At 35.6% G+C, this 13,129-nt stretch overlaps 1 pseudogene; it reads right to left on the reverse strand.

Moving 5' to 3' along the window:
- Positions 1 to 2,196: 2,196 nt before the first annotated feature.
- LOC127081917 (sugar transport protein 10-like) overlaps positions 2,197 to 13,129 on the reverse strand; it is a 93,742-nt pseudogene continuing 82,809 nt past the window's right edge.

Genomic DNA, 13,129 nt, shown 5'->3' on the forward strand with positions numbered 1-13,129 from the left:
CCTTTCTTTCTGAAACAGTGATCCCAATTTTGAAATGAAGCACTTCTAGACCTAGGAAATATTTGAGAATTTTTAAGTCCTTTATCTTGAAATTACAATCAAGAATGTGTTTAAGTTTAATCCTTTTAAATTTATAAAGTGAAATATACGTCAAGATCACATCATCAATATACAGTGATGATAAATAAAATCATATCCATTTTTTAACGGAAAAGATTAATAATCAGAAGTCGATTGCTTATATGTTTGCGTCACAATAGAGATATCAATTTCTTTTTATTATATAATTTCCTACTTGCTTGTTTAAAATCATATAGATTTTTAAGAAGTTTACAAACTCTATCCAGCTTAGTACATCAACTATATGTAAAAAGAAATTATTTACATATAGTTGATGCAAAGGCTAGTTGTGAATATAGAATCAAGACAAAGTAGTGTTGTAATTCTAGTGAAACTTGCAACACGTGAGAAGGTATTAAAAAATCATGATCTTTAATCTGATTATACCATTTTGCAACTAATTATGCTTTACACTTTTTAATAGAGCCATTTGTCATACCAAGTTATTTACATATAGTTGATGCAAAGGCTAATCGAAGTGTCATTAGATTTCATAGCCATTTGCAAAAAATTATACTGACTTGCTTCTTTAAAGGGTTTTAGATGAATGCAGTGTGCGGTAGAAGAAGAAAAAAACATGATGTGAAGGTGATGTGAAGGTGATAAATGTGAAAATGTATGATAAGAGATTATGGTGTGACCATTGTTTTAACTTTGAAAAAAATAAAAATAAAAAATGTATTTTTGAAAATAGATTCTAAAAAATAGTTTTTAAAATATTATAGGTTTTTTTTTAAAATTTATATTTTATAAATTAAAAGATTAATTTTGACATTCTATAACATAAACATATATTATTGAAGTCAAAACATAATCAAAATCACAAATTTTTCATAAAGTTGTATCTAAAAAATAATTTTAATAAAAAATATTTGAAATAGTTTCAAAATAAGTAATTTTTATAAATTTTGATATCCAATTTTTTTTCGATAAAATGATTAAACACCTAAAATAACATTTTAATAATAATCATTCAAATCAAATTTTCATTTGAAAAGTTTATGAAAAATTTCTTTATAAAATTTTTTTACACTAAAATATGTAACAATATAAAAATTACTTTTTTAAAAAAATCAAAACAAACAACCCTATAAGATAAGGAGTACTTAACACTTTGATTTTGTTGAACCATCAAAAGCATTTCACACATAATCTATAGATAAGATAGTGAATTCTTTTTCTTAGTAGAAAGGATAGGTGACGACAGCGAGTTTTAAATGGGTGTTATTATGATATAGTGCAATTTGGTGGTGTTATGTTATATTATATTATATCACTAGGTGGATGAATAATTGAAACTCAATCATAAAATAAAATATTCTACAAAGAGAATGATATTTTCAATTAGAACAGAATTAGAGACATAATTTAGGATAAAGATGGCATGTGACACTGCATAACACCTCATATGCTGATGTTTTCTAAACAAAGAAGACATGCAAAATTATTGGGCATTATTAATTCTCATTGCTTTAGCAAGGGTGTTGTGTGTGGTTATATGTGATGTACATATAACTGTGATTTTGATGATGTCAAAAGAATAAATAAAACCTATTAGAAAACAATAATTAATTAAAAAGCTTACTTAATTAAGAATCAACAGTTTACTCTTTAATCGATTAGAACAAATATCTAACTATTTTGGAGCATATCTATTCTATAATCGATTAGAAAACCTCTTGATTGATTATACTCTAAATCAGGCATTTTCTTTCTTAAAAGACTATGTCATAACTAATTAGCGCATCTAGTTATTTGATTACGGAGTGGCTCTGGCCCAAAGTCATATTCTATTTAGCCAAATATTTTCCCATATAAGGAGGACTTGTGTTCACTTTTAAAAACACAATAAATGAGAAATATATCGCTTCTCTCTCACTCTCTTTCTTCTTAGAACTTTTTTATATAATTCACTACTACAGATAAGTGATTTTCTCTCGGTTAAAAAAGAGTTGTCATCTTAATATATTAAAACAAAAATATATTAAATACAATTCCTAAATATATACAAATATTTTTTTTTGAAGATTATTATACTATACATATATTGGTCTAAGACCTGAGCATTTTCTGATATCAAACAACTGCCTTATGGTCATGATCAACGACAACATCAGAAACAAATTTTATCCAAAACCAATAAGATTTCCACACTTTATTCATTTCTTCAATTGGGACATTATTTGTCTCAGGAAAAAACATGACAATGAATATTGTCATTATAAGCACAAAGCCAGCAAAGAAAAAGAAAAGTCCAAACTTCAAGTGACAAAGCATTGTAAGAAAAACTTGAGCAATGGCAAAGGTAAATAACATGTTCACAGCAACATTGGTAGCTTGACTTGCAGAGCGAACCTCAAGAGAGCATATTTCACTAGGAACTAACTATCCCAATGGACCCCATGACCATGCATATGCCGCAACATACGCACATATAAAGAACAAAAGAAGATTGACTTCAATATGTGTAAATGATCCTTCACCGCTAACTCCAAACTTGATAGCAATCATACTTCCAACAACAATCTACAATCAATAATGATCACATTTATATTAGATATGCTTGTAAAATGGATTAATTTGAATTGTAAAATAAATAATTAATGATTAGTTAAGTTGCAGTTGTCACCTGACAAATAAACATTTGGACACCACCTTCAAGAAACAAAATCTTTCTTCCAAACTTGTCCACAGTGAAGATGGAAACAAAAGTAGCAACAACGTTGACACCTCCAGTAATTACTGAGGACATGAGGGAAGCATCGTTTCCAAAGCCTAGAGTTTTAAAAAGGAAGGGGGCATAAAACATGATAACATTGATACCCGTGAGTTGTTGGAAGAATGGAATGAGAGAGCAAAACGTTAGTTGAGGTCTGTATCTCAATTGTGTAATATTCTTCCATGGATTTTCCACCTTTTTGGCTTCCTCACTAGCATCAATTAGATCTTGGAACTCCTCATCAACATTATCAATTCCACGAATCTTTTGCAACATTTTCTTAGCTCCTTCTTTTTGACCCCTTTCAATCATAGAGTTTGGTGTGTCGCCTAAGAAAAAAGATCCTATACACAACATAATTGCAGGGACAACTCTGTAGCGGGGTATTCGTTACCTTTAGATTTATGGACTAAATCAAAAGTAAATCATACAATTCGAGTCGCCACCGCACTTCTATTTATCCAAAGGAAAGGTTAGAAAGCGAACAAAAACCGAGAAGTTTTATCAAATCAAAAACTAATAAAAATGTCAGAGATCTGGGTAAGGGGGTTAGTTATGCAATGGGAAGGTTTTAAGCACCCAAAACATCCTTAGTACTCCAAGGGAGCCCTTTTTACAAATGTTGTAAGGTAAGTTGGTATTTGTGAAAATTATTTGTGCAAACATGATTGGGGAGATGAGAAAAGAATATACAAGTTATTTACAATTTTTGTGTTTGAATGGATAAACCCATTGCCTACGTACCATCTTTGAAAAGGTAGGATCAAAACCTCATAGTTTGGGGTAAAAATCTCAAAAGGGATTGGTGAATTTATTGGTCAAAAGCCTTAAGGTCTTTTGTTATCAAAGGGAGAAAACTCAATCTAAAACCACAAATCCACCATGTGAGGAGAGCTTCAACATGCTAGTGAGGGGTTAACCCTATAATAAGCTTGGAAGACTTATAGTCCATCACTAAGGATAAAGGTGAGTATTATATCAACCTCTAGGATAACTCAAACCTAATAGCTAATGTTTATGAAAAGCTTTAATCACAAATGGTCATTGGAACCATAAAACAATTGAGTGAGTTGTATTTACAAATGAAAAGTATTCACAAAATAAGATCAAAGTTGACTTAAGGTTCAATTCAAAATAAGTGTTATGAAAAGATTTTGAAAAATCAAAGGCATAGTGCCTAGGTTTCTAAATTTGAAAACAATGTTAATGTTTGCACAAAAGTTTGGCTTGGGTTAGAGTGGAGAGAAGAAGAGAAGGGCTAGGTCCTAAACATGCAAAGATGAAGGAAGAGAAATAAAACCACATGGAGTTCCCTTCTTGAGATCATAAAGATGATCCAAGTTGCTCCTTCCTTTGGACTTAGCAAGCAATAAGCAATTAACTCAAGCAATCAAGTAAATAATCAATCAAGCTCCTAGGAATCTTCCAATTGGCTTTTATCTCTCTTATCTTGGATGTCCATGACAATGGTTCTTATAAGTAGCTCAAGTTAAGGATCCCTAGCACAAGAACACACAAATCAAAAAGTTCCACAATGCAATAGAAAGAATGGACAAGAGTGAGTTTAGAATTAGGGGTCCTTTCATTTCATCTTCAAGATTAAGCATTCTAAAGGCATGAGGCCTAGTTGCTCTTTGACAATGTTTAGCATTCTAAATGCATGAGGCCTAGTTGCTCTTCAAATTCCATTAGCATAGGTAAGGTCCTAAATCTAAGTCCTTTCTCCATTTACATTGGGTTCATACAAACAACAAACAAAATAAAGCACATGGCAATAGTATATACACAATAATGTGCTCAAGTGAGCAAAAGGCAAATTGCATTAACATAAACATGAGCTCAAGTGAGCGAAGGGCAAAGACAAATGAATAAATGAGAAAGACATTAAATTGCATTAAAGTAAATTTCAAAAATTAAATGCTTGAATTAAAAGTTAGTGATTAGTAGTTAGTGTTAGTGTGCCATAAGGCAATTTAGCGCTATGTTAAGCAATCGTAAGTGGACTAATGTAGTAGTCACACCTATCTGAGGCCGGTCAATAAAACTATAGGCAACAAACACAAGTTAGAGATCATGACTAGTAAGTCAAGCTCCTACAACTTGCCATGCCAAAAGAAAAGAAGAATGACCTTGTATTGATTTACGTTTTTTGCTTGATCAAGAAGCAACATATCCTTAATGCAAAGCAATTCACTTGATCTTTGATCAAGATGAATTTGATTTGAATCAAGGAAGGTTAAGCTCCTCATATATCAAGGCTAACCACCAATCTTTAACTCATTGGTCAAAAAGAAAAAAGAAGAAGAAGAAGAAGAAATGGAATGTACATAAATGGAATTCAAATGACATAACCAACACACATTGATCAAATATGAACAGAATCAATATCAATCAATGGTAAACAGAAGTGAGATGAAACTTAGAAGTCAAGAAACAATAAAAATATTTTTGGTAATTTTTTGGAATTAAAATAATATTTGAATTAAAATAAACAAATAAAGGTCAAACTTCAAATCCAACTCAAATTAACTTGGAAAAGTCCAATTGGATCATCATAAGTTCAACATGGTCAAACAAGGTTTGACAAAAAATTTCATCATTTTTTGAAAACAGAAACTAATTTTAAACAATTAAAAATGAAGAAAAATAACATAATTGAACTAAAATCTCAAATAAATCTCAAATCAATTAAGAAATTGATGAGAATATTTTTCATAGATTCATCATCATTCAAAGATGTTAAGAAAATATTTTTGGCATTTTTGAATATTGGAAACTATTTTAAATGAATTAAAAATAACCAAAAAAGAGAAAATTCACAAAAAATACTAAATTGAATCATAAAAAATATTAAAAATCATTTTCAGAAACTAGAATTTAAAAGGGAAATATTGCAATTGCTCCCATGTTTTTATGATTAAAAATGAAGAAGTTATAAATTTTTAAAATAAAATGGAATTAAAGAAAATAAAAGGAAAAAAATCACAAAATAGGAAAAACAAGGAGCGCCTGATCAAGGTCTCATTAATTGACATGGCGCATCAGATGGTTGACAGATGCGCGTGCATGGTAGACCAAAGTCAAAAGAGAAACACGCTGATTAAATGAAAGATAACATTCAAAGGTTGGGATTAAATCTGGAAACAACATCCAATGGTCCAGAGCTCATCCACGTGGGAACGGTGGTGTACACCACCATCTTCTCCGGCGAGATTCACTGTTCCGGCCAAAACTTGCAGGTTTTAAAAACATCACCAAAATGCACGATCTATATATCTTTAGAAAGCTAGGGTGATGTACATCACCCCTGTGCCATTGGTTTCCACTCTAGACTCTCAAAGAAGGAGAAATCTGAGATAGAAACTTATGGTGTTCATACTGAACTTGCTCAATTCATGAAATTAAATGCACAAATCAATTGCCTCTCACATGATGACTTCAGAGGTACCAACAAACACAAAAAATGATCAATGTCCAAGGAGTTTCGAATTAAAACAGTTTGAGGGAAAACCTTTGAGGAGCAGTTTTCAAACACTTGATCTACTCCAATTCTTTGATGCAGCTTGTTCTTGAGATGGCAAGGAAGCAAGGTCTAGGAATTGAAGCTCAATGATCAACCAATGAAGTTGAAAATTGAACTTCAAAATTGAAAGAGAAAAACAAAATTCCTTTTAATTGAGGTTGGGATTTTACTTCTGCAGCAATTCAGGCATCTTGAGGTTGGATTTTGAAAAAGGAATGGAGCTTCTATTTATAGCCAAGCATGATGCAAACAATGAAATACTCATGTGCATGTGGAGTTGGGTCCTCCATGCATGAGCTTGTACAGGCGCATGGGAGGCCCAAATGCAATGGCAAATGCAAGCTGAAGTGCAATTGAGGTGTTTTGGACGTGCAGATTTCATGGTACAAGCTTGTGCATAGAAATTCAACATGTTATGCATAAATGAACACAAATCGTCACCTCTACGAAAATACCATTTACCAAATTGAAACATAGGCATGTGGGTAATGGTTGCAAAGGTCTTGACATGAGGAACAAATGTTATATTGAACAAAAATCCATTTGGAGTTGGTAAATTATTGAAAATAGGCCTTGAAGTTCAATGCACAAAACATGTATATGGAAATTTAGCTAAAATGGACCAACTTCAAGTCCTTCTGTTTCAATGATGCAAGCCTCAAATGACAAAACCTTCAACATCAGAGTTGTATATATTTTCAAGACAATCAATTTGGACTTAAATTTTGCATCACTTGGATTTTTTATGAGAAAGTTATGGGCACTTGAAGTTGGACTTTTTCACATTTCAATGACTTTGGTCCAAAGTGACCTATAATGTTTTGTATTATCACATGTACTTATTTTAGGATTATGAAATTTTGTCCAATATAACAATTGAAGTAGACATCTTAAAATTTCCAATTAATTTTATCCCACCTAAAAATCATGAAAAATGAGTGAGTTAGGTCCTTGGGAAGTTGACCCAAAATTAGGGTTTCAGTCAAAATGACCTATAATGTTTTGAAATTAATGATGACCTTCCAAGTTTCAAATGGATATTTTATGAACATTAAAGTTGTTCATATGGTTCTTAAGAACATTTTTTATCTTGGGGTCATCTTCATTTGACAAAAACATCAAAAGTTAGGTCTCAGTGGATTTCAAAATAGTCAGATGAATTGACTGATCAACTTCTCAAGTCCAAACTTCAAATCTTAATGAATTGATGATTAAGGACACTCACATGAGCTCATATATGCATAAAATGATGAATTAAAGAACTTCCCTTGATTGTATTTGATCATGGGTTGAGGTTGCTTCATGAGCAAGGCACGGTCAATGCACAATTGAGTTAGGGTTTCCTTGGGAAACAATCCTTAAGCCCTTTGGTTTATATTGATCAAAATGAAAAATTGAGATATTTGGGAGGAATATATGATGATTGAGAGCTTTGTTAACCATTGTCATGCTTGCTTTCACTTCATCTGGCAATTTCAATGAGTATAGGGGGCCTCCTAGGAGCCTTGGATCACATGATTGCTCAAGCTACAAAACAAACAAAGTTAGTGACATATTTTTGTGCTTTTGGTTAGTAAACAAAATAATAAAAGCAATAATAGACAATAAAAGCATGCTTGGTGGTCTCAAACCACTCACACAAGTCCAAACCCAAGGGTTAAGGAGTCAAGATGCTATGATCCTTGAGGCAAATGCAAATGAGCAATGATATGATGTTGTTTACTGTGGAAATTGGTAAACAACCGCTGGTCCTCCCTAGGATTTAAAACAAAGGGTTTACTTGCAGGATCGACCAGTTGATCCTAGGACATGTGCTAGTGCAAGTGAGGCTTGTCCAACTCAACAAAATGACTTTGTGAGGAACGGGTCCTGACAAAGTGTCGAACAAGCGTAGGGTTTTTTCCACACGAACGGTTTAGATAATGTTATCGTCTATAGGTGACTCGTGACCGACAGCGCTATAACATTCAAAAGAGGTATACAGCGAACACGCTTTTGGTAAACTTTATTATCGTAATAGAATCAGTGTCGACGATGTAAACGACAACGTAAAATGATAACTCAAAAGTAAATGAAATTAAGATAAAATGTTCAACGGGAACAATTGAAAAGTAAGGAAGTTGCATTGAAATAAATATGGTGATTCACGTACATAGCACTCTAAAAAAACTCTTGCTTCCTCGCGCTGGGAATGAGAAGTTTTCTTACAAGTGATTTTTAGTACAAAGTGAACACCTTGAGCCCCTTGTGGGACATTCTATTTATACTAAACTAGAGGAAACTGCTCATAAGCTAAAACTCCTAGAAACTAGCAAATGTTATGTCACACGATCTGCACAACCGCTGCATCCATGTCTTGCTAACTGCCCCACATCCTGGCGCTCTTATTCTTTTTATAACTGCTGGTCATTTTAAATTTTAAATTTCTCCCACCCAGATGTTAGGGAGACGATGTCTTCTGCTCACTTGGTTGTAATTCTTTTAAGTCCCAAACTTTACGTTGGTCGACAGAAATGGCCTGTCGACAAGGCCAGCTTCCCCTGTCGGCTTCATCTTTCGATTTGTATTTTTTTTACTCTTGCTTGCCTTCAACATCTCTTCATCCTTTGATGGGGTATAACCCCCACATTCATATGACTCCTTCATTAATTACGCTTTTAGCATGCCTTAGAGATTTTTCGTGGTAACAAAATGCCCCCCAGAGATGCCATTGTCGAATGTCGAAGTTGGTGAGATGATGGCATCTCTGAAACGTTAATTTACCCTTTATTGTTTCCACTTCTACTTAGTGGGACCTCTATTTACCCCACGTTGATGACGTCATGTAATCATGGCGGACGTTTCCTTTTCTCCTCGAGACGCACAAAATCACGTCTATGTCATTTCGCGTCTTTATGACTGAAACGTGTTTGTGTTTTCGCTTTCCCTCTCTCGACCACGTGTCTGTAGGCGTGGGAACATGGGCATACGTGTCGAAAATGGAAGTCCAACCGCTCACTCTTCTCTGTGGTTTTAAGCTCTATAAAATCTTCATTCTTTTTTCTTCTTCTCTTTTTTCGCCCTCTTGCTTCAGCATTCACTTATCTTCTGCTTTTTGTGAAAACTCTTCTACTCCACAACGAAAAAAATCTTCTGTTCTCTCCATGGCAAGCTCTAACAAACCTTCTGCTGCTAAACTCACATGTCCCATCAACATTGATGACAGGGAGTATGTTCATGAGCCTCCATTGGCAGAAGAAAAGGAGAAGATTTGGCGTTCTCAGGTATTGATTCCTCTTTCTCTGGCTAATGAACCCTTAGCGTTCTTAGGTCCTCTCCCAGAAAACCGACACCCAGAGGTTACCAAAAATGACTCTTCCCTTTTCCCCGCCAGTCACATTTCTGAACCTGTGATTTCCGCTCAACAACCCTTCTTCCTTCGATACGTCGACAGGAACTTCAGGACTGCTCCTCCCAGAAATTGTCCTAAGTTTTGCGCTTGGATGGACCGATTGGAATCAGAAAAAATCGACCACTGGAAAAGGACAGGCATTTATACCCTTTTACAGATTGCCCGTTGTGGCCCTCCCCAGTCCTGTGGCATGTTATTAGCCGCCCTTCAGTTCTGGGAGAGTTCGACCAACTCCTTCCATACTAAGTGTGGCATGATCACGCTGACACTTCTGGACATTGCTGCCATCACTGACTTGAGACCGACTGGCGAAGTCTTCGACTGCGAAGCTGTAATGCCAAATTCCTTGAGGTTCGACGTTGGTGACTCTCGCAAACCAACATACAACAACTTTATTGATCATCATGCCACCTCTGCCGGCCCTGTGACCGACGAGGAGCATGTGGCTTTCTTGACCCTTTGGTTGTCCCGCTTTGTTTTCTGCTCGAGATCTATGCAGGTAGCCAAGCACTTTGCTCTCCTGGAAACCCAATTGCACCAAGAGCGTGACGTTGCCTTGGGCCAACTGATATTAGCTTCTCTCTACGAGTCTCTATCTGAGGTCGTCTTCCAGGTTAGGCTCTTCGACCCTGAGAACTCCAAAAAGAAAAACGTGTTGGTCCATGGCCCTTTCTGGTTTCTGCAATTGTGGCTCAATGCCACTTTCTCCAAAGATGTAGCTCCTTATGGAATGAGAAGGGTTGCGTATCCCCCAAAGGAACGACATCTTATCTGGAAACGGTTGATCCCCCTGACGCCTATCGACAAGAATTTCCCAGACCTTCAATTGTTTCGACTCATATTCAACATCATGTTGACTCGTGTCGATTTCCTACCTTCTATGGCCCCTTTTAACCGTCGAACTGAGGGTCCTGAGTGGCTCACCAGACCTTTCCCTCCGGCTGACGAGGAACATAGGGATGAAGCCTTCCTCATTTGGAGGCGTTTTCTGGTCCCTCGCTTCTTGTCGGCTGAGACGGCCAACAACAATCCTGGCCTAGTGGCATATCAGCCTAACCTTGTGGCCAGGCAATTTGGCCTTTGCCAATTCATTCCCAAGTCTCTGTTCTCCTCTCAAGATTTACTTGCCAATATCCTCTGCGATCAACCTTGGAGCGAGGTCGAAGAGGAACTTGAAAACATTTGGAAAAACCGACCACGTCTTCCTTCTCTTCCTTTTTGACCAGCCTACTACTGTACCAAAGAATTCCATGATTGGTGGCAGTCATATTTTACCCTTTATGTTGGCGCTCCTGATGCCAAACTATTTGAATTAACTGAGGCTTTTGTTTGTTTGCAGGCGAAGTCGACCAAATGTAGGGCTCTTCATGTCAAACAAATTCGTGCTTTTCAGAATTATTTCCAAGTTGTGTATCGATCAGATAATCTTTGTGGGACCATCTGGGAGGCTGCGGTCGAACTAAAAGCGAAAGTAACCGACCAACTTTAGAAACTCAAAATCCCTGGCTACGTGAAAGACAAATATCTTTACGCCCTTTGTAGCGGGGTATTCGTTACCATTAGAGATATTGACTAAATCCAAGGTAAACCATACAAGTTGAGTCGCCACCGCACTTCTATTTATCCAAAGGAATGGTTAGAAAGCGAACAAAAACCTAAAAGTTTTATCGAATAAAAAACTAGTAAAAATGTCAGAGATCTGAGTAAGGGGGTTGGTTATGCAATGGGAAGGTTTTAAGCACCCAAAACATCCTAGGTACTCCTATGGAGCCCTTTTCACAAGTGTTATTCTAGTCTAAAGGGTGTAGGTATATCTAAAGTATTATTTACTAAAAGGACGGTTAAAAGAAAATGACTCGCAAGGATGTCGCATCCACTGCCTATGTATCTTATCTGAGTATGAGAATCAAAGTCTTCGTCGCTCGGCTACCTATGGGTTAAAGAGAAGTGTGCTCGGTAAGAAGTCGCGTCTTATGCCTACGTATCTCATCTGGAATGAGAATCAGAGCAAACCGTAGTTCGGCTAACTAGGGGTTAAGGATTGCCATCTAAACATGGACTTACAAAAGAGGACACCAACTGTGTCAAAGGAGGGTGGGCAGTGTGTTCAACGTCCTAGTAGTAGGTGTCGCAGCTCGCTGAATCGAGTCTTAGGTAGTTACCTCTTTGCAATAGAACGGACTGACATGCCACAAGATCAGAGACGCACGGAAGGTCTAAAAGTGGGGAAGCTCTGCTCTAGAGTTGTCATACAATATGGACCTATGTGTTAGGATTTACAAAGGGGAACATCTACCTAATGTTAGCATACAAAGAATAAGGGAATTCTACCTATGTTATCATACAAAGGGTTCTACCTAATGGGTGCTACCTAAACGGAACAAGAGTCAACGGATGGAGCGCGGAGAGGAGTTACGGATAAGCGTAGATGGCGATGCCGGAGGCAATCGACTTACAGGTAGATGGCGATGCCTGAGGCAATCGACTTACAAGAGGATGGCGTGCTGGTTCTGTTAAGTTTTGAAAATGATTACTCGATGATGGATCGAGCTTTTGATCTTATTTTGAAATGGTTATCGGATGTTCGTTTTAATTCTTGTATTAACAGGTGACTAAAGAAATAAAGAAATAAATATTATACACTTTATGGGAGAGGGGTACATTTGTTATGAATGGGGATTGTTCATGGCAAACAAACAACAAGAATATATGCCTCATACATCATACAAGTAGGCAACAATTATCAATCAGATCGGATAAATAAATAATATATAATCAAACCAAAGAATCAAATAATGGAGCATTTAAACAATGCATGGGAGTATGAACATGTTAAATAATCAAGCAATAGAAAGCACGAATGAGAGAAACAATTATAAAAGATAACAGATGAATCAAATAGATGAAAATATACACACGAAGAGTCCACTGAATAATTTAATCAGGAAATGAGGTAAGGACCAAATAAAATCAAGGTAAAAGGCCTCTAATACATGGCATATGAGATGAACAAGGGAGGATCAAAAGATCTCTTCAATTTCCATAAGCAATCCCTAAGTCAAACATCGATCATAAAGAAGTCAACTGAAAATTCAAGTCAACTTAAAAAATAACAAATAAATAGAAAATTAATCAAGAAAATTATGAAAAATTAAACTAAATGAGGTGGGCTCAGGACATCATCATCCCCCAAAAGGATTTTTAAAATATCGAAAATTGGTACATAAATTAATTAAAATAAAACAGAGGTCAAACCAAAAGTCAATTAATGAGACTAGGTTAGAAATAAATCAATAATAAATAGTAAATTAATCAAGAAAATTATGAAACATTAAACTAAATAAGTTGGGGTCAGGACATCATAATCTCCCAAAAA

This window comes from Lathyrus oleraceus, chromosome 5 (assembly GCF_024323335.1).
Source record: "Lathyrus oleraceus cultivar Zhongwan6 chromosome 5, CAAS_Psat_ZW6_1.0, whole genome shotgun sequence".
In the NCBI taxonomy this organism is placed as follows: Eukaryota; Viridiplantae; Streptophyta; class Magnoliopsida; order Fabales; family Fabaceae; genus Lathyrus; species Lathyrus oleraceus.